Source organism: Suncus etruscus, chromosome 10, assembly GCF_024139225.1.
Source record: "Suncus etruscus isolate mSunEtr1 chromosome 10, mSunEtr1.pri.cur, whole genome shotgun sequence".
NCBI classification, from domain to species: domain Eukaryota; kingdom Metazoa; phylum Chordata; class Mammalia; order Eulipotyphla; family Soricidae; genus Suncus; species Suncus etruscus.
In genome coordinates, this window is record NC_064857.1 from 81,394,385 (window position 1) to 81,420,067 (window position 25,683).

The window sequence follows — 25,683 nt, forward strand, 5'->3', positions numbered from 1 at the left end:
CTGTCTATTGAAAAAACAGATAACAGCCTGGTGAGATAACAAAAACAAATACTCAAAGCCTAACTAACTAGCATGCCTGGAAGCATTCAACACAGGACTAGACCTGAAAGCATAGTAATGAATGTTAGGTCCATCAGTTAGCTTAAGTCATGTTTGGGACAATCATTTTAAGAGTGTAATAAAGAATACAGAATATTGGGGCCGGAAGATAGCATGGAGGTAGGGCATTTGTCTTGCATGCAGAAGGACCGTGGTTCGAATCTCAGCATCCCATATGGTCCCTGAGCCTGCTAGGAGCGATTTCTGAGAGTCCCTGAGCGCTATTTGGTGTGACCCGAAAACCAAAAAAGAATACAAAATATTATTTAGATTTTTGTTTAGGATGTTTTATAAATGTTCTTACTGGAGTAGAACATTGTGTTGTATAGAATGACTTTTTCCCCCCTTTTCTCATAAAAGATGGATAGTACTTACTACATGTGACCAACCAGTTTACGTTTGTTTGCCCTTCAGAGAGTCATCCAGACGGGAAAAGCCTTTCATGTTAGGCCAGTGATAAAAGTGATCTAAATGGTATTGCACCTACTGCATCTTTTCCTTAGAGTAAATGTAGGAGTGTCATATAAAACTGCACTCTTGGATAGTGTGTGCTACAGGTTTTTAGGACCAAATAAGTATGATCAGTTGGTTGGTTTGTCTGTTGAGGACTACTTGCTTCGTAACCTTCATACTTTTTTTGGTCGATTTTCCTAAGAAATACTTTCTAAACCTTTTACTTCAAATATTTATTAGATATCTTATATTATGTAGCCTTGGCTGTTTTAAAAGTGGTTCTCAAGCGATAAAAGAGCTGGTAGGGTGTTTGCCTCCTGTGCAACCCAACTGGGTTAGAGCCCCATCATCCCTGAACCTGCCAGAAGTAACCCCTAAGCGTGGCGGAATGTGGTCTAAAAACAAACAAATATGACAGATTTTGATCTTTTCTACAGATTAGTTTAAATGTGATACGTTCAGTTAAGATATATTTTAATACTCTGCTTACATACTCATCTCAAGGATAACTCTCAGCTTCAATTTTACTATTCTATGAAGGGAGAAAATAATTTTTTTGGCTTGTTTTTGGGCCACATCCGGTGATGCTCAGGGGTTGGTTACTCCTGGCAATGCGCTCAGAAATTGCTCCTGGCTTAGGGACCATATGGGACACTTGCGATCTAACCCAGGTCCGTCCTGCAGCCGTGTGCCAGGCAAACACCCTACCACCATGCTATCCGGCCTGGGAGAAAGTAATTTTGTTAAGATTTGTTATAGATTTAGACCAGGGGTCTCAAACTCAATTTACCTGGGGAACGCAGGAGGCAAAGCCGGGTGAGGCAGGGCCGCATAAGGGATTTCGCTTACCGAATATTCGCAATAAAAAATCGCATTAGTAAGAAAAAAAATCGCAAAAAATAGCATTAAACATTTGCATACCCTGAACGGAACTGCTCGGGGTATGCGAATGTTTAATGCGATTTTTTCCTTACTGGTCGATTTTTATTGCGATTATTTGGCCGAGGGCCACAAAACGTTGTGCGGAGGGCCGCAAAAGGCCTCAAGTTTGAGATCCCTGATTTAGACAATGTGTATGGCCAGAATGCTAGAAATGCTAAATATCTATATGCACATGTCAGAGCAAAATTTATTTTTCTTTCTTTTTTGTTGGGGGCACATCCAGGAGTGTGAGGCTTACTCCTGGTTTTGTGCTTAGGGATCACTCCTGGCAGACTTGGGGGACCATATGGGTAATAGGGATCAAACTCAGGTTGGCTGTCCTTCTTGCTGTACTAGCATTTCAGCCCTAGAGCACATTTCTTTCTATTTTGGTGGTGCTCAGGGGTTATTCCTGGCTCTATGCTCAGAAAATCGCTCCCGGCAGACTCGGGATCATATGGGATGCTGGGGATCAAAATGGGTTTATCTGGATCATCCACTTACAAGGCAAACGCCCTACCACTGTGCTATTGCTTCAGCCCCTGAATAAATTTTTTCTTTTTTTTTTAATTCTGAATAAATTTTTAAATTGAATTACTGAAATAGAGTCTTCTCTTTACATTTTAGACACTGTGATTATCTTGTCCAAGTGATCATTTCCAACTATCATTATAGTGGTGTATTTCTTACGGTCCTATGTTCCTCCTCACCATTGGTCCCCAGGAGATACTAAGGAGGCCATCGGTCAAAGTCTTGTAATTGGGTAAAGGCAGTAGCCTAAGGGTCAGTATGTAAGGACCTGTCCAGCAGGGGTCTCAAACTCAATTTACCTGGGGGCCGCAGAAGGCAAAGTTGGGGGTGATCCTTGAGTGCAAAGTCAGTAGTAAGCCTTGAACATTGGGGGGTGTGACCCAAACAACTAAAACAAAACAAAACAAGATTCCTCTAGGGCAGGGCCACAAAATGTTGTACGGAGGGCATTTTGGCCGCAAGTTTGAGACCCCTGGTAGGAACAAAACAAGGTTAGAAGGGAGCCACCTTCAGAAAAAGGTGAGAAATATTATTTTAGTGCATTGGGTTCCACTTTCATGTAACTGAGCCACATTTCTTTCTTGGTAGTTCACATGTCTTTAGGTTTGTACTCTTTTGTTGTTGTTTTGTTTTGTTTGTTGTTGTTTTATTTTGGGGGTCACACCCCGCAGCGCTCGGGTTACTCCTGGCTCTATGCTCAGAAATCGCTCCTGGCAGGCTCAGGGGACCATATGGGATGCTGGGATTTGAACCACTGACCAGCATGCAAGGGAAATGCCTTACCTCTATGCTATCTACCTCTCTGGCCCCAGGCTTATACTCTTTAAGGAAACAAAATCCTGGGGCTGAAGCGGTGGTGCTTTGCCTTGCATGAGCTAACCTAGGATGGACTGTGGTTGGATCCTGGTGTCCCATATGGTCTCCCAAGCCAGGAGTGATTTCTGAGTATCACTGGGTGTGACACTCTCCCCCCCCCCCCCCCAAAAAAAAAAGAAAACAAAATCCTAGTGATTCATTCTCATTTATGGATTGTCTCTAAAATTACCACCAACTACTCTAGGTAGTTTGCTAGTTTTCCAGAAATCTGGAATTACTTTTGAACCAAGATGAGCAGGGGCAAGTGAGTGCAGACTTTCATTGTGATCTGTTATGTAGTGTACATGTTTGATTTGTATCTGAAAACCTGTATTTTCTTGAATAGTATATAGCTACCTAGTGCTAACTCCTTTGAAAGGGAAGGATGGCAGTTTCAGGTTTAATGTTGTAGTTAAATAAGGAAGAATAATAAGGAAGAATTTATTCTTCATTTAATAAGAAAGAATAATCTTAGGAAAATGATTAGAAGTCCTATCATGTTCATTATCTTAAGTGTATTTGGGGAGGGGGCTTACCTAGCTGTTCTTGGGCTTTTTCCTGGCTCTCCACTTGAGATCATACTTGACAGGGCACTGACTACAGGGGTGTCAGGGATTGAACCCAAGTCAGGCTGTGCAAGGCAAGCTTCTTTTCTGCTGTGCTATCTCTGACTTGTGTTATCTTGATTTGTTTTTAATTATAAAAGACAGGAAGTACATGGTAATTCTGTGATTTTGTAATTTGCTTTTAAACTTTATTTTAACATGTTGCTACTGCTACTTAAAAAATTCTCTGCAGAGGTGAATAGTTAAGATAATAGTTAAATATTAGAAAATGTTTCATCTTCATAGCCTTCATTTCAATATGGATTGGTGAAGATGATTTGCAAAGATCAAAGAATAAACTGATTAAACAGGGCAGTGGAACTGGACTCAAGCTTTCTCCCTTGATTTGAATGAACCATGGAAATTTTTTTGTTGTTGACTAGAGATACTCTTTCTGTGGCAGTGAATGCAGATTTTCCTTTTTTTTTTTTTTTTGGTTTTGGGTCACACCCGGCAGTGCTCAGGGGTTACTCCTGGCTCTATGCTCAGAAATTGCTCCTGCCAGGCTCAGGGGATCACATGGGATGCCGGGATTCGAACCAATGACTTTCTGTATGAAAGGCAAAACGCCTTACCTCCATGCTATCTCTCCGGTCCCCAGATTTTTCATATTTAACTGACTTTGTAGATAGGTGTTTAGATTAGGATACCTGTCCACCTATAAGCTGGTCATTCAGTTAACTGATAATTATAGTCAATTATGTAAATTTTTCTTTGTAAAGTATTAAGTATCAGGAAGGGCCAGCTTTGCCTAAGATTTGTGTTTTTGCCATTTTTGTTCTCAAACAGTAATTTTAAAATTAAAATTATACATGCACACATCTATGCCACAGCCTCTGTACAATCTGTTGCCAGAAAGCTCTTAAAATAGGTAATGTCAGAATGTAAAGGCAGTGGACTGTTGCTAAAGCCCTACTTATAGATTTTCCTCTTAACTCAAACCTTGGGAAGCCTTTGAAACTTTTTGAGACATAATGGACCTTAGAGAAAAACCTTTGCTGTAACTGCCTTATCCAGTATAATAGTCATTGGTCACCTGTGGCTTTTAAGATCTTGAGAGGTGACTACTGTGATTGGGGTAATGAGTGTTAATTTTCAAATGACAGGAAATGCTATTGGACAGTTTTTTTTTTTTTTTTTTGGCCACACCCTTTTGATGCTCAGGGGTTACTCCTGGCTAAGCGCTCAGAAATTGCCCCTGGCTTGGGGGGACCATATGGGACACAGGGGGATAGAACCTCGATCCTTTCCTTGGCTAGTCCTTGCAAGGCAGACACCTTACCTCTAGCACCACATCGCCAGCCCCTATTGGACAGTTCTTGGTTTTTGGGTCACACACGGTAGCGCTCAGGGGTTTCTCCTGGCTCCATGCTCAGACCATATGGGATGCCTGGATTCGAACCACTGTCCTTCTGCATGAAAGGCAAACGCCTTACCTCCGTGCTATCTCTCCGGCCCCCAGTTGTGCTTTTAATATTTTTGTTTTTGGGAACTGTGTTTTTTAAATTCCTGTATAACTTGGTGCAGTTGAAACTTAAAAATGATACTGGAAACTTTAAGTGCAATTGAATATTCATGATGATTGGAATCCGGGTGTTATATAGTCTCCTGATAGATGAGTTGGTTTTTTTTTAGGGAGTAATTAAGGAATGATAAATCAGAAGGTATTTATGGCCTGTTTATGCTTACAAACTGGTCATAGAACTGTCTAGGTCAGGGATCTCAAACTCAATTTACCTGGGGGCCGTAGGAGGCAAAACCGGGGTGATCCTTGAGTGCAAAGTCAGTAGTAAGCCTTGAACATTGGGGGGGTGTGACCCAAACAACTAAAGCAAAACTAAAGATTCCCCTAGGGCAGGGCCACAAAATGTTGTACGGAGGGCCATAAACTGCCCGTGGGCCGCGAGTTTTGAGACCCCTGGTCTAGGTTCTATGCATTAACACATAGGGAAAGGACTATAATTGAAAGAACAGGTCTTAAGTTCTTTACATAGTGTGTAATGGACCAAGAAAACACAGTGACCTATTTTTAGGGTTAAATTTAAGCTGATTTTAAGTAAAATAAGTTTTAAGTCCATTAAGTTGAACACATGAATGTTTTGTTTGCTTTTGTTTAAAAGGCACATTACCTGTGCCTGGAGAGATAGCACAGTGGCGTTTGCCTTGCAAGCAGCCCATCCAGGACTTAAGGTGGTTGGTTCGAATCCGGTGTCCCATATGGTCCCCTGTGCCTGCCAGGAGCTATTTTTGAGCAGACAGCCAGGAGTAAGGGTGTGACCCAAAAACCAAAAAAAAAAAAAAAAAAAAAAGGCACATTACCTGTTCTTTAATGAGTCAATGTGGGTTTCCAATGTGCAGTGTCTTTCTTACTAGCTTATTACTTTGTTTTTGTTTTCTGTATTTGGGGGGGGGGTACACCCGGTGGCTCTCAGGGGTTACTCCTGTGTCTGAAATCACTCTTAGCAGGCTCAGGGGATGCTGGGGGTTGAACCTGGGTTGGCTGCGTATAAAGGCAAAGGTCTTAAGCACTGTGCTGTTGCTCTGGCCCTACTAATTTACAGCTTTGGAAAAAATGTAATTTCATTGAAAATTGAGAAATCAGCTTTAAAAATTTTTGTATTTGTGTATTTTTGGTGGGCTATACCTGGTGCTTCTGGCTCTGTATTCAGAAATCACTCCTGGGGGGACTTGGGGACTATTTGGGCTGCTAGTGATTGAACTTGGGTTGGCTGCTTGCAGCCACTGTACTGTCTTTCCAGTACCTGTATTTCACTTTTTTTGTTTGCTTGCTTGATTTTGGGCAACACCGGTGATGCTCAGAAGGTTATTCCTGGCTCTGTGCTAAGGAATTACTCCTAGCAGGCTCTGGGCACCATATGGGTTGCCAGGGATTGAACCAGGGTTGGCCACTAGCAAGGTAATTGTCTTACTATTTAGTTGAAAAAACTTGTTTAGTGATACGCTTGTTTCTTTTCCTAGTGGGTTACATGTTGATCATAGATTGCTAAAAATCAAATTGTGATTTTTAAATTTCAGCACGGTCTTAAGTATTCATGTTACAAGTATTTTATGTTGAAACATCTCACTTGATTTCTGTTATAAAAATTTATGTAGGTATTGGGGGAATATATAGTATTTACAATTTGAGCATATTTGAAATTTACATTTATTTCTATATTTACTTTGTTTTTTAATTGAAATTTATAATATTTCATTAGTTCTTTTATTGGTGGGCACTTAGGTTATTTAAGTCATGGTAAAATAGTGCTGTAATAGGTAACTTTTACATATTAAAAACAAAGGATAGTTTCTAGAAGTATGTGAAAGAATATGTAAATTTATATATTTAAGTTAGGGAATGTATTTTTTTGAGGTAACAAATGTGCATGGTAAAGAATTAATTGAGGGGCCGGAGAGATAGCATGGAGGTAAGGCATTTACCTTTCATGCAGAAGGTCATCAGTTCGAATCCCGGTGTCCCATATGGTCCCCCGTGCATGCCAGGAGCAATTTCTGAGCACAGAGCCAGGAAAAACCCCTGAGAACTGCTGGGTGTGACCCAAAAAAACCACAAAAAAAAAAAAAAAAAAAAAAAAGGAATTAATTGAACAAAATAGTAAATAATGAAAGGTAAGTCAAAGTACTGGTAGGGTGCAGTGATTTTGTACATTGATACTATAGACTTCAACACTATTATAATAGCCTAAATTAATACAAATAAAAAGTAAGTCTTAGTTCCCATTGTCCGACTTCCCAATTCCACTTTCCTGAAATGTAAGCATTGAATTAACTTTTTCTTTTTTGGGCCACACCCGGTAACGCTCAGGGGTTACTCCTAGTTAGGCACTCAGAAATCACTCCTGGCTTGGGGGACCATATGGGATACCGGGAGATCGAACTGCAGTTCGTCCTAGGCCAGCGCACACAAGGCAAAGGCCTTACTGCTTGTGCCACCGCTCCGGCCCCATGAATTAGCTTTTTGTATAGCCTTCTAGAACTACTCTTGCCCAGTTCCTAGCCACTAATCACATGGAACGCTTGCAAGGTAGATAATATAAAGATTAGAGATAGACTGCAAGTTAATGTATACTAGATTTATTACAATTAGTACAAAAGTGATAAAGAGTATCTTAAAAACCTTTTGGCAGGTAACTCACTCTTTAGGGATATGTCACCCAGAAGTACTTGGGAAACAACCTGGCTCACCTGGCCGTGCTGGGGAAGGAGTGAAGCATGCTGATCAAACCAGGACCTTACAGGCAGGACCTGCATTCTAGCCCTTAGGCCTCTCTTCTTCACCTGTTTGGAAATAGAATTCTAGATTGGAAGTTTTCAGAATCACGAAGGCGTTACTATAGTGATTTTACTTTCTAGAGAAATTATGGTTGGAAAAAAACAAAAACCATTCTGGTTGTTTCCTTTTTTTTTCCTTCCTTCTGGAGACTTACAGGCTTTTCTTTTATAGTATTCTGAAGTTTCACTGCCCCTAGACTTGATTTGGGTGTGATTTCTTTCATTGTCTGTGTTGTGTCTTGATATACCTTTCAGTAAGATAATTCTATCTCTGTTCTGATTGGAAACACACTTGAACTCTCCTCCCCACCCATTTCTGTCATTTTGGAATTTCTGTTTGACATTTGGATCTCCTGAATTACTCTTTCAATGTTTTCCACCTTTTCCTATACTTTTCCATCCTTTTTTGCTGGTGTCCAGCTGAGGTGAAAGGGCATGGAGCAGGGGTTCAGTGAGGAAAACTAGACAAACAGTATAGAAAGGAATGGGACCAGGGAGCTCCCAGCCTCATGAACAGAGAGCCCTAACTATCTGTCTTTTTGTACAGTATTTATTGTTCAGGGACTGTCAGTATGGGAGGAGGGGCAGATACCTATCTAATGCTGATCAATTAAGCATGAGTGGGTCTTTACAAAAGGAGTGTGTGAAAGGAAGAGGAAGTTAGTACTATGGCTGGATTGTCTTCCTCAAGGAGAGATGAAGGACAAGAATGGATACTGGACCCTCAAAAGTTTTTTTGTTTTTTTTTTTTGGCCACAGCCGTTTGATGCTCAGGGATTACTCCTGGCTAAGCGCTCAGAAATTGCCCCTAGCTTGGGGGGACCATATGGGACGACAGGGGAACTGCAGTCCTTCCTTGGTTAGCACTTGCAAGGCAGATACCTTACCTCTAGCACCACCTCTCCGGCCCCAAAAGTTTTATGAGGGTCCGTCTGGTATTGATTCAGTTTTTTCAAAGAGTTAATTTGAATTTTTAATTCAGATTAAGAGTCTTTAAATCATCTTTTTCAGCTACTTTTTATGGACTATTAACTCATTAGTTAAACCTATTTCTTGGATATCTTCATATCCTGACACATTTTTTTTGTTGTTGTACTACTTTGTGGAGATCATCTTTTAACTCTTGATTTTTTTCCCTTTGTTCATGCACACCTTTTCTGCTCTCATAATCTTTTTTTTTGTTTGTTTGTTTTTGGTTTTTGGGCCACACCCATTTGACGCTCAGGGGTTACTCCTGGCTATGCGCTCAGAAATCGCCCCTGGCTTGGGGGGACCATATGGGATAGGGGGGTGGGGGGGGGGGGGGGATCGAACCGAGGTCTGTTCCGTGACTAGCGCTTGCAAGGCAGACACCTTACCTCTAGCGCCACCTTCCTGGCCCCTCTGCTCTCATAATCTTAAGAGCTTTTGCATACTGCACTGGCTTAAGGGGCACTGTATCTTAATTTATTTGATATTAATGAATTTTGCAAAGATTTTCTTTGCTTTAAAAGTGTCAGGTTTCTTTCTTTTTTTTTTCCGTTTTGATTTTTGGGTCACATCTGGCGGCGCTCAGGGGTTACTCCTGGCTCTACACTCAGAAATCGCCCCTGACAGGCTTGGGGGACTATATGGGATGCCGGGATTCGAACCACTGTCCTTCTGCATGCAAGGCAAACGCCTTAAATCCATGCTATCTCTCTGATTTGTGTCAGATTTCTTGTTGCATTTTTCTGTTCACAATTTTTTCCTCAGTAATCCTTGATTAGGAAGATTGGGATCTAAAAAGCAGTTTGGGAACTAAGCATGTGGGTGAGGTTTGTCATCTTTCAGTTTTCACTGTAGTGATTCGAGTGGGCTGTCTGCAGATAAAATCTCAATATTCCTATCTGTACATCTTCCCTGCTGGGTTGCTCAGGTACCCTACAGAGGAATCTTGATCCTGAGTAAATGGTAGAGGTCTGGCAATGATTATTTTAGGTGCTAGAACCCAGCGATCAAGTTTACATTTAGCATGCATTGTGCACATGTTCATTTATTCCATCTCTGCTTTCCACGGAACCAGGGCTATCTCCTTAGTTCAGGGAAATTTATCACTGTGGGACTAAACATTCAGGCTTTCAGAAAGGGAGGAGCAATTCAGTAACTAGAGTGAGGAAGCCATTCTGAGGATGTAATTGCTTCTCTAGTATCTTTCACCCAACCCATTCCTATTGTATCCCCATTCCTCTTGTCCCACAGTTCCTGCTACCATTGGTACTCTGTTTCTTTTTTTTTTGGGGGGGGGGGGGCCACACCCGGCGGTGCTCAGGGGTTACTCCTGGCTGTCTGCTCAGAAATAGCTCCTGGCAGGCACGGGGGACCATGTGGGACACCGGGATTCGAACTGTACTCTGTTTCTTAACTTTTGGAGGATTCTGCAGAATGAATCACATCTAGTCACATTTAACAGTGTCTGTGACTCCTAGAATTTTGCTTCTGGAGGCCAAGTTGCTCAGAGGGTTAGTTTAGTTAGTGCATATGCTTTGCATGTGAGACCTGAGTTCTAATTCCCAGCACACTATGGTCTTGAATGACAACATCCCTTCCCCGGCAGTATGCTGTCTGGTGTGACCCAAAATGAAAAATAATTTTCCTTTTGTTCTTTTCTTACTCTTTCTCTTATTTTCAGATGTTTCTTTTAAAATTTATTAATTTTTGCCTTTTGTTGTATGGAAGGGAGGAGGGGGACTAATATACATTTGATTATTTCATTTCAGTTCAATTTATCTCTGCAGAGGTTAGATTTAGTGCTTTCTGAGGGATTGAGCACTTTTTGCTTTGTTTTGGGGTTATGCCTGGCAGTATTCAGGGCTTACTCCTGGCTTTGCATTCAGGGATCACTTCCAGTGGGGTCTGGGAACTTATGTTTATGTAGTGCCGGGGATCGAACCTGAGTCAGCCATAGTGCCCTACTTGCTTTACTGTTGCTTGGACCCTGGGATTGAGCATTTTTTTGTTTGTTTTTGTTTTGAGGCCACATCTGAAGCTCTTGGGTTATTTCTGGCTCTGTACTTAGAAATCGCTCCTGGTAGGCTTGGGGGACAATATGGAATGCTGGGTATCTATCCAACCTGAGTCTGTCCTGGGTCATCCACATACAAGGCAAATGTCCTACTGCTGTGCTATCGCTTCTGGCCCCAAGGATTGAGCGTGTGTGTGTGTGTGTGTGTGTGTGTGTGTGTGTGTGTGTATGTGTGTGTGTGTGTGTGGTTTTTGGGTCACACCTGGTAGTGCTCACGGGTTATTCCTAGCTCCAGGCTCAGAAATTGCTCCTGGCAGGCACGGGGGACCATATGGGACGCCTGGATTTGAACTGATGACCTCCTGCATGAAAGCCAAACGCCTTACCTCCATGCTATCTCTCCGGCCCCTGGATTGAGCACTTATTATTGGTACTTCCACATACTTGGTTATGTTACACTGGAGATCTCAAACGAGATTTCAGACGTATCTGAGATCTGACACTGCTGTTAAGATTACACTTTTCGGAGGCTGGAGAGATAGCATGGAGGTAAGGTGTTTGCCTAGCCAACAGAGGGACAGCAGTTCGAATCCCAGCATCCCATATTGTCCCCCAAGCTTGCCAGGAGCAATTTCTGAGTGTAGAGCCAGAAGTAACCCGAGTGCTGCTGGGTGTGACCTCCCCCCCCCAAAAAAAAGATTACACTTTTTATGTGGGGTGATAACTGGGGACGAAGTAACAAATAAATACTTGTCCTCATGCCTGTAAGGCAGGTGCTTTACTATTGAATATCCTTTAGAACCTATTATGATTTGTAATATATTGCCTTCATACTGCAACACACTTAAAAGTTTTTCATTGCTTGTCTTTTTTTTTTAAAGTGTGTGACCCAAAATGAAAAACTATTTTCCTTTTGTTCTTTTCTTACTTTTTCTCTTATTTTCAGATGTTTCTTTTAAAATTTGTTCTGTTATTTGGGAGGGAGGAAGGGACTTATATACATTTGATTATTTTATTTCAGTGTGCATGTAGTTTGTCTCTCCAGAGGTTAGATTTAGTGCTTTCTGGGGGATTTGATGAATTGCATTTTGGAGTTTAACTCAAACAGTGGAGATGAAGTATGGAAATGATAAAATAAAAAGTAGTCATTGTAATAGAAGACAGGAAAGAAAAATAAGCAAATTCATAGAAGTTAGGAAACAAAATAAGGTGATAGAAAATAAACTATTGCAGAATTTTAGATTAGCTTCTCAAAAGAAATTGAAAAAAAATTTTGTCCTACTAAGAGCATTTTATTCATAGAATACTTAAATGTATGACAATTTCAAGGTAAGGAATGGAAAAATATATACTGGGCATAATCTTTTAGTCCAATTGAGCTGCTATTACAAAATTTTAAAATAAATTTATTTCTTGAGCCGGAGCGATAGCACAGTGGGTTATGTGTTTGCCTTGCATGTGGCTGGCCCAGGTTCTATCCCCAGCAATGCCATACGAGTAACCTCTGCCAGGAGTAACCCCTGAGTGCTGCCGGGTGTGGCCCCCAAACCAAAAACAAACAAAAAATCCAAAACAAATTTATTTCTCACAGTCTGAAAGCCAGGGAAGACCAAGATCAAGGTGCCAGGAGATTTGATGTTTGGGTAAAGACCTCTTCCTAGTTCAACAATCAGCTGTCTTTTTGCTGTATTTTCATGTGGTGAACCAGTGCAAGGGAACTTCCTGGAGTCTCTTTTATAAAGGTACGAATCCCATTCATGAAAAGTCCAGTGTCACGACCTGATCACCTCCTAGGGGTCCCAGCACCATCATCACATTGAGGATTAGGGGTCAGCATTTACTTGAGTTGTAAGAAACACAAATATGTAGCCTATAGCAATCTATAGATAGGCAAGTTGTACAGAATAATGAGGAATTGGTAGTTCCTATCTTACATAAAATGTTATAGGAAATAAGAGGAAACATGAAAAAGGCTTTTATAGTTTTGTCAAAGTGTAGTGTGCAAAGGGAAATACACAGGCCATATTTACTAATGAAGGTAGTACTAAATATTTTAGGTAAAAAGTATTTGCTCAAAACAGAAAACGCCATGACTAATTAGGGCTTGTCTCAGGAATGTAAAGATGATTAAACATTGCAAGACTATGTGAAAACTATCACATTAACATATCAAAAGCTATATGGTAATTTTGTTGGGTGAAAGGAAAAGGCATGTAAAATTCATTACTTGTTTTATTTTTACCAAAAAAAAAAAAAAGGTATTAGGAAACAAGAAGGGAACATGATTAATTTATCTAAAGGGTATTGGTTTAAAGGATATAGAAAAATAGTATGATTCTAATTTTATTTTCAGGGCAGATAAAATGACTTTGATAGAAATCAGATCAATAGTTATCTGGGTAGGGAGGACAGATTGAAAAAGGACACAAAGGAACTTTCTGTGATGATAGAAATGTTTATTCATTTGATTGGGATGATGGGTATGTGGGTATATACTATGTATAGGATTCATAAGACTGTTACCATCTGCATTTTAAAAAATATCTTAAGTTATGTCTCAATAAAGATTTATGAAAAGCAACATATAAAAACCAGTGTACATCAGTAACAAAAGTTAAAGGTTTAGAATTCTGAAAAGTCAATAAATCTGAAAGCTTTCTCAAACTTATTCTTTTTTTTTTTTGTTTTTTGGGCCACACCCGGCGGTGCTCAGGGGTTACTCCTGGGTTCTCATGGCTGTCTGCTCAGAAATAGCTCCCGGCAGGCACGGGGGACCTTATGGGACACCGGGATTCGAACCAACCACCTTTGGTCCTGGATCGGCTGCTTGCAAGGCAAACGCTGCTGTGCTATCTCTCTGGGCCCCCCCTCAAACTTCTTAATACTTAGGGAAGTGCAAAACATCAGCAACTTTTTCAGTTGCACCTCAGTTTTTTTTGCAAAAGTTGGAGGAAAGTTAAGTAACTTCAATTGTTGGTGGAAAATAGGAAGTCATGATTCCCTACCTGGAATGAGTGAGTGGAGCAGCATTTTTTTTCTCCTTGGTATGTGTTCAAGGCCATGGCTTCCATAAGTGTTTTTGTGTTTTGTTTTTTAATCTCCCACATCTGACAATGTTACTCCCAGCTCTGCATTTAGGAATGGTGGTGCTTGGGGAACCATATGGAATGCCAGGGATCTAACCTGGGTTAGCCACAAGCCAGGCAAGCTCCTTAGTGTGTATTCTCTCTCCCATCCCAACTTACTAACTTTATTTATTTATTTGTTTATTGGTGTTTTGGGTCACACCCGACATCGCTCAGGTGTTACTCCTGGCTCTGCACTCAGAAATTGCTCCTGGCAGGCATGGGGGACCATATGGGATGCTGGGATTCAAACCACTATCCATCCTGATCTGCTGCATGCAAGGCAAATGCCCTATTACTGTGCTATCTCTCTGGCCCCTCCAACTTGCCAACTTTTTTTGAAAGAAACATGGTGAGAAATACATATGGATAAGGCAGAATTAAACTTTTTGAAACAAAAGTGTTTAGTTTTTCTTCCTTAATTTTATCCACTAATCCTTTACTTAGTTTTAAAAAATGTAGTCTTTACATTTTTCTTCTAAAAAGATATGTCAGGAATAGGTGATAGCATGGCGGTAGAGTCTTTGTCTTGTACAGGGCTGACCCAGAATGGAACCAGGTTTGATCCCCGGCATCCCATATGGTCTCCTGAGTGCCACCGGGTTTGGCCCCAAAACCAATAAAATAAATAAAAATATATGTCAGGAATAACTAAATTTGATTGCATGTTCACTAATGGTTCATGACTAGTACAAAATCATACACTGTAAATTATTTGGAGAGATTACAGTGTACTTTTTTTTTTAACTTGACTGATTAATTGATTGGTTTCTGGGCCACACCCTTTGGCACTCGGGTTACTCCTGGCTCTGCACTCAGAAATTGCCCCTGGCAGGTGAGGGCCTCACATGGGATGTTGGGAATCGACCTGGGTCTCTCCTAGGTTGGCCCAGCTCGGCCTCATGCAAGGCAAATGCCTCACCGCACCGTACTATCTCTCCGGCCCCATGCAGTGTAAATTTTTCACTTTGGACTTCTTTGGATGAGGAATTTTTAAAAGTTTCTGTTCTTGAAGAGCTTTCACATATGAAAAGACATATATATATATATATATATATATATATATATATATATATATATATATATGACTGTTGATGACATCTTTTATAAGAATGAAAAATTGGAAACAATAATCATTAAGAGGAGAATAAATAGTGACAGTTGATAGAACTGTAAGATGAAATGATGCATGGCAGCTACAAAGAGTGAAGTAGACTTGAGGATTAGGTTTGTATCAGCATAAATAGTCATACTGCGTGAACTAAACAAAATGACAGGAGCAGTATTAAAGTTTCATATAAATTCATAAAATGTGCAACCCTCTGGATTCAATAGAAAACTGTTAAATGGCCCCAAGGGTAGGGAATATAATGATTTTTGTTTGAAGTTCCCTTCACTCTCAGAGTGAAGAAAGGTATACATAGGGGACTTTAGCTCTTTCCATTTATCATGTCTTATTTCTTGTATCTGATCAAAACTTGCAAAATACTAAGAATCTGGCTGAGCTGAAGGGAGGCCTGAGGGTTTTTTTTTTTTGTGTGTGTGTATGCTTGAAACATTTAACTTTTAATAATAAGCATCTGATTCATTCTAAAACCCACGCTGTCAGGTGGGATAAATTTAACATGATGTGTGAGATATTTTGTGTGTGGTAGTGGCAGAGATTGAACATAGGGCTTCATATGCACTGAGTGACTTCCCTGGCTAAGACATGTGAAATCTTTGCAGAGAAAAGCATTGATAGACATTAATTCCCCCCAAATTGAAGCATCCCATTTTCATAAAAAGGAATATTTGATATGCGTTCAACAGATATAAATCTACTGTATTTCTAATTAAAATCCTAAATAAATTTTGTGAAGCTTAAATAACCACCAACGAAATTTGAAACATGAAGATGGGGACTCAGTGTTGTAGATATCAAGCCGAGAAAGCAGCAGTAACTAAAAATTTTGATATTGCTACAGGCAATGAACAAATAAATACAAAATACAATAGTACAAAGCCCTCAGACATAAGGATTTGATGTGTGACAGGATTCTCCTGATTTAGGAATTTTTTGTATACAAAAAATTTAAGTCATTTTTAACAAACAGAAACACATTCCTGATTTATCAGGAACCTGATTGGCGCTAGAGAAACAGCTCAGCAGGCTGAGCACTGCTTTGCATCCAGGAAGTCCAAGTTTGTTTACCCATCACCACAAATATCATTGGGTGTAACCAAAATCAATAAGAATAGAAACCTAAATATGAAAAGCAAAACTAAATCAGATGCAAAAATATTTGGGAGCTGGTTTATATCAGTATATAATAGATGGAACAACATTGTTGAAGACTTCAAAGAATATAGCTAGGTTTTTTGGGGGTTGAGGAACTGGGTCACACCCAGCAGCGCTCGGGTTCCTCCTGGCTTCACACTCAGTGGTTCAAATCCCAGCATCCCATATGGTCCCCCAAGCCTGCCAGGATTTGAACCACTGTCCTGCATGCAAGGCAAATGCCCTACCTCCATGCTATCTCTCCGGCCCCAGAATATAGCTAGTTTTAATAAACGTAAAAAATGCTATTTGTAAAATAACTTCCGTGTTGATAACTTGAAGGTTTTGTTTGTTAGATCAGTATAATTCGAATTTTTACTAAACTGAAACTTTCCAGTGAGTAATTTTAGAATCCCAATTTTGCTTAAATATCATTTGATAAAACTTTTTATTTAACTGTAAAGATAAAGATCTTTTCTGGTGAAATATGAGTTATATTTGCTGAAGTTTGGAACAGAATTAGCATCTGAACTTAATTTTGATTTTTTTTTTTTTTTGGTTTTGGGCCACACCCGTTTGATGCTCCAGTTATTCCTGGCTACGCGCTCAGAAATGGCTCCTGGCTTGGGGGGGACCATATTGGCCGGGGGATCGAACCACGGTCCATCCTACGCCAGTGCTTGCAAGGCAGACACACCTTACTTCTAGCGCCACCTCTCCGGCCCCATGATTTTGAATTCTTTTTTTGTTTGTTTTTTTGTTTTCTTTGGGTCACACCTGGCAATCAATGCTCAGGGGTTATTCCTGGCTCTACGCTCAGAAATCGCCCCGGCAGGCTCGGGGGACCATCTGGGATGCCGGGATTCGAACCAGTGACCTTCTGCATGCAAGGCAAATGCTTTACTGCTGTGCTATCTCTCTGGCCCCGATTTTGAATTCTTGAAAATACTGAAAATTCTAACCAGTAGACTACCTGGGGGCCGCAGGAGGCAAAGTTGGGGTGATCCTTGAGTGCAAAGTCAGGAGTAAGCCTTGAACATTGGGGGGTGTGACCCAAACAACTAAAACAAACCAAGACAAAAAAAGATTCCTTTAGGGCAGGGCCATAAATGAGACTCCTGCAGTAGAACTTGCTGTTACTCGATTGAAGGGAACTTACTTTATAATAATATTTTAATAGCAACTTGATAAAAAATACAGGTCTTTTTATTCTCTTGTGTTCATAATGGAACATGCTGACATTGACTCCTTCAGAAGATTTAAATTCAATCTATTTACATTTTAAGGCAGTTGGCTACTAAGTACCATACTTAGATCTTTGAAAGAAAAGGGGTAGTGGTTGAAATGTATTACTAGCACTACTGGAAAAAAAAAGTCATTGCATAACTAGTTAGTTAATGTTAGTTACCAAGATATGGGGAGAAAAAAAAAACTACTTCCAACTGTTCTTAGACACACGGACACTGAAATCTTGTGAAATCAGAACCAGGACATAAGGTCATTCAGATGATCTGCAGTAGCCTTGAATTACTCATGTTTTTATTTTCATGAAGAACTTAAGATCCTCAAGATCCTCAACATAGACTTTTCTCTTAACCCAAGTGTTTAGCAGCAAGCTCACTCCCCTGATTCTTCACTAACACCAGTGACCTTTCTAAAAATTTTTGCGGCTGATGCAAATTGACTTTCTATGTTTTCAGAGTGGATTTTTTATGAATGGATGGATCTGTTCAACCAAAGGTATAGGTACTTATATATATATATATATATATATATATATATAGTCATATTTTGCTTTTCCTGTCAGTATTTACAAAAGCAGAGTAAAACCCACAGTTTTACTGTGAAGAGACTGTTGGTGTGTGGAAGGAAAAGGAATAAAATGAACAAAGCTCAGAAACATACCGAGGGTTAAACTGCTCAGTTATTGCCTTACTTGAACACTCTGAGTCCCTGCTGTCTTCTCTAGTTCCTCCTAGTTTTGGGCTATTTACTTAATGTAAAGCCATGTATAATACTCTCCTTGTAACCTTAGCCTTCAGATTTGCTTCTCTTTCTGTATTCCAAGTAGTGATTAATGATCATTACACAGGCTTGTTAATTACCAGCAGTTATCTCTGAGTCACTCTTTTCCGGATTCAGATGGTCACTAACATGAATTGTACCTGAAATAGTAATTTTCTCAGCTGTCTTAAGCTTTTCAGCTAGAATGGCCTATCATAGCTCCCCTCTTAGTACATACTTCTTTTTATTTTTATTTTATTTTACTCTTTTTGTGGTTTTTTTTTTTTTTTTTTTTTTTGGGTCACACCTGGCTCAGAGTTTATTCCTGGCTCTGTGCTCAGAAATCACACCTGGCAAGCTCAGGGGGAACCATATGGGATGCCAGGATTCCAACCTCTGTCCATCCTGTGTTGGTTGCATGCAAGGCAAACTCCTTACCGCTGTAATATCACTCCGGCTCCTGTACATCTTTTTAAAACATCTAGAATGTTTTCTACGTATTGAACTTCTGCCTAGTATACATGGTCTTTCAACTTCTGAGCTGATGTCATTTTTGTGCTACCTCTCCCTTCCAAAGGTTGAATTAGTAAGCACGTTCTTTGTGCTCTGTGTCACCTGGTATTGTAGATCTATGTGATCTATGTGCCTTGATCTCCTGCTGTATACTTTGTGGCACAGTTTAGGGAATTCAGCTGCCGGTCCAGTTTATTTACTTTATGTTGCCTAGCAGTCCCAAACTTCTGATTTTTTAGGGAGTTATTGTGTATTTGATGGGGTTTTATGCTTGTTTCATTTGGTCATATTGTAAAATGTATACTACACTATTTACTTTCAGTGACTACTACCATACATTAACTGCTGCTTGCTCAGTTTTTATTGTTACTCTAGTGGGCTAGTTCTCTAATTCTGAACCAACTGCCACTTTCCCACCACTGTAGTTGTACTACTAAAAAAAATCATATCCAATTTACTATTTTCAAATGGTTAAAATCTGAACTACAACAAGAATACCAGGGTAGGGGCCGGAGAGATAGCACAGCTGTGTTTGCCTTGCAAGCAGCAGATCCAGGACCTAAGGTGGTTGGTTCGAATCCCGGCATCCCATATCGTCTCCCATGCCTGCCAGAAGCTATTTCTGAGCAGACAGCCAGCAGCAACCCCTGAGCACTGCCTGGTGTGACCCAAAAACCAAGAAAGGAAGGAAGGAGGGAGGGAGGGAGGGAGGGAGGGAGGGAGGGAGGGAAGGAGGAAGGCAGGCAGGCAGGCAGGCAGGCAGGCAGGCAGGCAGGCAGGCAGGCAGGCAGGCAGGCCAGGGTAGTTGTGCATGCACACTAACGCGTATTTTGAGTGTCAGGGTGTAGCATTTGATGGCTCTATGAGACCCTTCTAAAAATGCTTCTTTAGCCAGATATATTTATGTAATCTGCCAGTTTTTTTAATTTATTTTTTTATTTTTGTTTGTTGGGTTTTTGGGCCACACTTGATAGAGCTCAGAAATCGCTCCTGGCTGGGGGGGCGGGGGGGACCCTATGGGATGCTGGACTGTCTTGGATCAGCTGAGTGCAAGGCAAACACCCTATGGCTGTGCTATCTATCCGCTCAGGCTCCTTTGGGAGGTTCTTAAAATAGTTTTGAATTGAGGTTACAAACCCATTGCTTTTTCCTTTGAGCAGTGTTTATATATGATTATTAGTTAGATTGTGAGCTTGTAATTACCTACAGGCTGAGGATTGATACCCACAGGCTTACTTTGGCCAATTCCAAACTCCTCCCTTTCTGAAATTTATAGATTATGTTGGCATTTTAAAAGATTGAGGTCTTAAAACCTTTGTATCTTTGCTACTATAGGAATTAATTAACTCTACTTGCCCTGATTTTATAATTTTTAGAATTGTAATTTATATATGATTAAATGTCCAAACTTTCACTGTTCAGTCCAATGTGGTTTTTTGTTTGTTTTGGGGCCACACCTGGCAGTGCTCAAGGGTTACTCCTGGCTCTGTGGACTATATGGGGTGTCGGGGATTGAACCCAGGTCCTTCCTGGGTCAGCCTCGTACAAGGCAAACGCCCTTGTGCTACCACTCGGGTCCCAGTTCAATGAGTTTTTGTGTTTTTTGTTTTTTGTTTTTTTTTGGTGTCACACCCGGCGGTGCTCAGGGGTTACTCCTGGCTGTCTGCTCAGAAATAGCTCCTGATAGGCACGGGGGACCATATGGGACACCGGGATTTGAACCAACCACCTTTGGTCCTGGATCGGCTGCTTGCAAGGCAAACACCACTGTGCTATCTCTCCGGGCCCAGTTCAATGAGTTTTGATAATTATGTGCTAACATTATTTCTCAATGTAAGACCGGTAGCATTTTTCCATCTCAGAAAGTTCTTGGTCCATATGACCATTTGTACATTATCACTCTACCAAATCAGTCATTTTAACTTTGTTAACTAGATTTGTTCCACTTATTGGAAGACATAGCAAATGGAATCAGTATTTGTAAATCTTTTGCTTAACAGGATGTTTGTGAGGTTCTTCCATGTTGTGAAGGTTGTAAGTTCACTTATTTTCATTTCTGAGCAGCATTCCTTTATATGCATTTACCATATTTGTTTTTAATTTTCTCGTTAATATTTGGATTTTTATAGTTACAGGCTATTAATGCCCATCATTGCTATGCACATATTTAATGTCTCTTTGTTATATGCTTTTCCTTCCCTTAAATGTAAGTTAAGGAATAGAATTACTATAATAGGGTAGTTTTTTTTTTTTTTTTAACACCAGTTTTTTCTAAACATCATATACTATTTTAAATGCACATCAGTGTTATGTGTTCTAATTGCTCTATATAACCAAGTCCAGAACCTTAAATATTTTGAGATTGGAAAATAATTGTGATTTATCTAGATGTCCTGTTAGTGGAGGTGAAGTTTGGAGTGATGTTCTTTGAAGATGGAAGAAAGGCACAAGTCAAGGAAAACTGGAAGCTATTAGAATCTGAAAAAGGCAAAGAAATGAATTTTCCCAGCAAACTCTCCAGAAGGAACTAGAATGCCTCATATGGTGAAATTTATTGGTAAATCTGGGTTATTTAAGAGCACAGTAGGAAACTAGTATACTCAGTACTCTGCATAATCTCCAACGTTTGATGGTGTCAGAATATTCTGAGCCATTCTAGGTGGTGTGAATGATACTACATTGTGATTTGAATTTGTATCTTCTAAGTGATCACTTATATTAATAATGTGCTTTTGCCTTTTTTTGTCATTCTTATTTACTGTCATACTAATTCAGCCATTTAAATTTTTCCTTTGATATGAAATAGAATAATTATGACTTTCTTTGCATAAATGGGTTAATAGTTGCCTATACTTTTGTAGAGTTCTTGGTTATTTCTTGTATTTTTTCTATACCATGTTCTTTTCTCTCTGGAACTCCAGTTAAGTCAACTGACAATTTAGTATTGGATATTGAGGGGCTTTTCTTCACCTAAATATTTTTCCCTCTTTTATTTTATTTTGGATTGTTTACTTTATGCTCAAGGCTCAGTTTTGTCTGGTCTTTTTTTTTTTTTTTTTTGGCCACACTCGTTTGAATCTCAGGGGTTACTCCTGGCTATGCGCTCAGAAATTGCCCCTGGCTTGGGGGGACCATATGGGATGCCAGGGGATCAAACCACAGTCCTTCCTTGGCTAGGGCTTGCAAGGCAGACACCTTACCTCTAGCACCACCTCACTGGCCCCTTGTCTGGTTTTTTTTTTTTTTTTTTTTTTTTTTTTTGGTTTTTGGGTCACACCCGGCGGTGCTCATGGGTGACTCCTGGTTGTCTGCTCAGAAATAGTTCCTGGCAGGCACGGGGGACCATATGGGACAACGGGATTCGAACCAACCACCTTTGGTCCTGGATCGGCTGCTTGCAAGGCAAACGCCACTGTGCTATCTCTCCGGGCCCTTGTCTGGTATTTTTAATCCATTAAAATTTTTACTATTCGGGGCTGGAGTGATAGCACAGTGGTAAGGCATTTGCCTTGCACGTGGCCTACCTGGGATGTACCTAAATTCAACTCCTGGCATCTCAGATGGTGCCCTGAGCCTGCCAGTAGTGCTGCAGATGTGGCCCAAAAAACCAAAAAAAAATTTTTTTAAATGTCTGATTCTATACTTCTTTATTTTTGGTGATCTGGCCTCAGATTACATTGATAATTTTGTCTTTTGGCTACAGTTTGCTGCTCTATGTGTTGTAATTTTTTTTATTGAATGTTAAACATTTGTTTAAAACTGGGTTAAGATAAATTTTTATCCTTCATTTCTTTGTCAGATCATGGGGCTAGGTCATTATGATATGTAGTTGAGCTAGATTGGGCTTTGTTGCCACTTTAGTTTGATTTAGTTCAAGTATTATGAAAGCAGGATTAAGAGTTTACTTACTGGAAGATTGTTATCTGAGTATAATTTTAGTAATCTCTTTGTGCTTTATATCTAAGCCTTCAGCCTTCTAAGCCATATGTTCTTATTAGTCATCACTTTGGTCATTCTAGAGGTGTTTTATAGTTCCTCTTCTGTCCAATTCTATTCCAGATTTTTGGGCCTGGTAAGATAATTCTATACTTGTACTTTCCAGGGGTTTCTTCTTAGAAGCTCTTCTCTACATTAGCCATGGTAATCCAACATTCTGAGCCATCTAAATGGAAGTTTTTCCCTCAGCTCTTTTGTCTGACCTCTAACCTTGGCATTTGAATATCTGGTCTCTTGAATTTATTTCTCTCCTGCCTATTCCCACCCACAGTAAATTACAGAAAGCTGATTCCTTGTATTTGAAGACTTTAAATTTTTCTTTCTTTCTTTTTATTTTTTTTTTAAAGAAGACTATAAATTTCTTAGACTCTATTACAGAGTTTCAACCAGACCTTCTACCCCCATATTTTTTGGTATATCTGATTAAGCATTCAGTGAAGACCTCTGGGAATGAATGGATTGGGTAGTGCAGATTTGTTAGATCTTTGGAATTGTAGTATGTCAGCCTGTGTTAGAATTTATTAATGCTGGAGAGATAGCACAGTGGTGTTTGCCTTGCAAGCAGCCGATCCAGGACCAAAGGTGGTTGGTTCGAATCCCGGTGTCCCATATGGTCCCCGTGCCTGCCAGGAGCTATTTCTGAGCAGGGAGCCAGGAGTAACCCCTGAGCAACGCCGGGTGTGGCCCAAAAACCAAAAAAAAAAAAAAAAAAAAAAAAAGAAGAATTTATTAATGCGGGGCCGGCGAGGTGGCGCTAGAGGTAAGGTGCCTGCCTTGCAAGTGCTAGCGTAGGACGGACCGTGGTTCGATCTCCCGGCGTCCCGTATGGTCCCCCCAAGCCAGGGGCAATTTCTGAGCACTTAGCCAGGAGTAGCCCCTGAGCATCAAACCGGTGTGGCCCGAAAAACCAAAAAAAAAAAAAAAAAAAAAAAAAAAAAGAAAAAGAATTAATGCTTTGGCTGGTTTTTCTTATTTTGATCTATGGTGGGAATATTCATTCATTTGTTGCTATTTCACCAGAAAACAGACTTTTCTTAGTCCTCTCTATCAATCCCTGATACTGTAACTTTAGTTAATTTCTTTTCACTTTAGACCTTCACTTTGATGGGTTCAGAAAATGCCAGAGTTTTTAGCTTTTGTGCTTTGTGTTTTCAGTATGAAAGTGATACCTACTGTATCTGCATCCTGGTTAGAGTGGAATTCCTGTCATGGAATAATTTCTAATACATAGTCTGGCAAATTAATGATAAAGTTTGTTATTTTCACATTAGCAGATTATAGTATTTCTCAGAACCAAGTTTCTTAAATGATAAATGTTTTTGAATCCTTTTGAGATTAAAGCCATTGACATTGAAATTTAACTGAGGTTCTTACTGTGTGTGAATGGATAGAATGGGCAACACAGTAGCACCAGAGGTTAAACATTTGTATAACTTGTGTACTTACAAACCAAGTTTCCCTCACTTCTGCAGAACCATGCAGTCAATGGTTAAGTTTGCACTGGAGAAAAATAAAGTGTGTGGTGGAGCACACACTGAGCCTAGAGGCACAGTATGTAGGAGGTTGTTAATGTTGTCTGGTATCAAGCAAGGCCCTCCACATGGAAAGTATGCACACTAGCCCTTTGAGTTAGTGCTAAGATATTTTTAGGATTGGGGAAAAGACAGGTAGCGGTAGCGGTCATGGTTTAAATCTTTAGAAATCCAGGTGATTAATCTCAAGGGATACCATTTGGATACCATTTAAAGTTTTTGTTTGTTTGTTTGGTTTTGGTTTTTGGGCCACACACAGCATCTGCACTTGGGAATCAAACCTGGGTTCGTCCTTAGTCAGCCGCATGCAAGGGAAGCACGCTGCTGCAATGCTCTGGCCACCATTTTTAAGTTTTTTTCTTTCTTTTTTTTTTTTTTTTGGATTTTGGGGCCACAGCAAATGACGCTCAGGGGTTACTCATAGCTATGCGCTCAGAAATTGTTCCTGGCTTGGGGACACAGGATTGAACCACGGTCCGTCCTGGGTCAGCAGCGTGCAAGGCAAATGCCCTACTGCTGCGCCATTGCTCCGGTCCCATTTTAAGTTTTATACTGAGGTATACATGAGCAGAATGAAGAAATTTTAAAAGATTTTAAAGAACAGAACCTTGCTGTGGGAAAAGGAATTATATTTTGTTACTAGAGGTACATTGTTGCTTACAGGTATTTTAAAATAGTCTCAGTTAAATCTTCAAGCAATGATAAAAGACCTTTTCTTTATACTGTTACCATTAAAATAATTATTTAATTTATTTTTGGTTTTGGCCAGGGTTCAGAAACTACTCACGACAGGCTGGGGGATCATATGGAATGCTGGGAATTGAGCTACGTGCAAGGCAAACACCCTGTTTGCTGTGCTATTGCTCCAGACCCTGTATTATCATTTTATTTTTGTTTATTTGACTTTGTGTGTATTCTCTCTTTATAACTTTACATTCACTATGATATTTAATCAGTTTTACAAGTTTAAAGCTTTGAGAGAATGAGCCTGTTAATTAAAAACTTTTTTTTTTGTTAAGTATTTTGAGAACTTACTGAAGTTTAAGAAAGGGAGTAAATGTTTTGGTGAAAATGTTACAATTATTGATGTTATTAAGAATTAAAGTAGGGGGGCTGGTGAGGTGGTGCTAGAGGTAAGGTGTCTGCCTTGCAAGTGCTAGCCAAGGAGGGACCGTGGTTCGATCCCCCGGTGTCCCATATGGTTCTCCCAAGCCAGGGGCAATTTCTGAGCGCTTAGCCAGGAGTAACCCCAGAGCATCAAATGGGTGTGGCCCAAAAAGGCAAAAAAAAAAAAAAAAAAAAAAAAAGAAATTAAAGTGTAGGGGCTAGGGAGATAGTTCATCAAAATAAACACAATATATGCTAGAGGCCTGCCTGGGTTTGATCCTTGTGCTACATAGTTCCCCTTGCAGAGTCAAGAATAATCCCTGAGCATTACTGGTTGTGTCCCACCCCTGAAAAACCAAAGTTAAAATAGTATTGATAGTGTTAAGGTTATTCAGGTTGATGTTTT

The 25,683-nt window shown here is 40.1% G+C and overlaps 1 protein-coding gene and 1 pseudogene across 1 annotated transcript in view; one reads left to right on the plus strand and one right to left on the minus strand.

Moving 5' to 3' along the window:
* Positions 1-25,683, plus strand: part of SMAD2 (SMAD family member 2) — a 961,241-nt gene that overhangs the window by 878,178 nt on the left and 57,380 nt on the right. The window lies entirely within an intron of this gene.
* LOC126021034 (uncharacterized) lies at positions 24,014-24,139 on the minus strand (annotated as a pseudogene).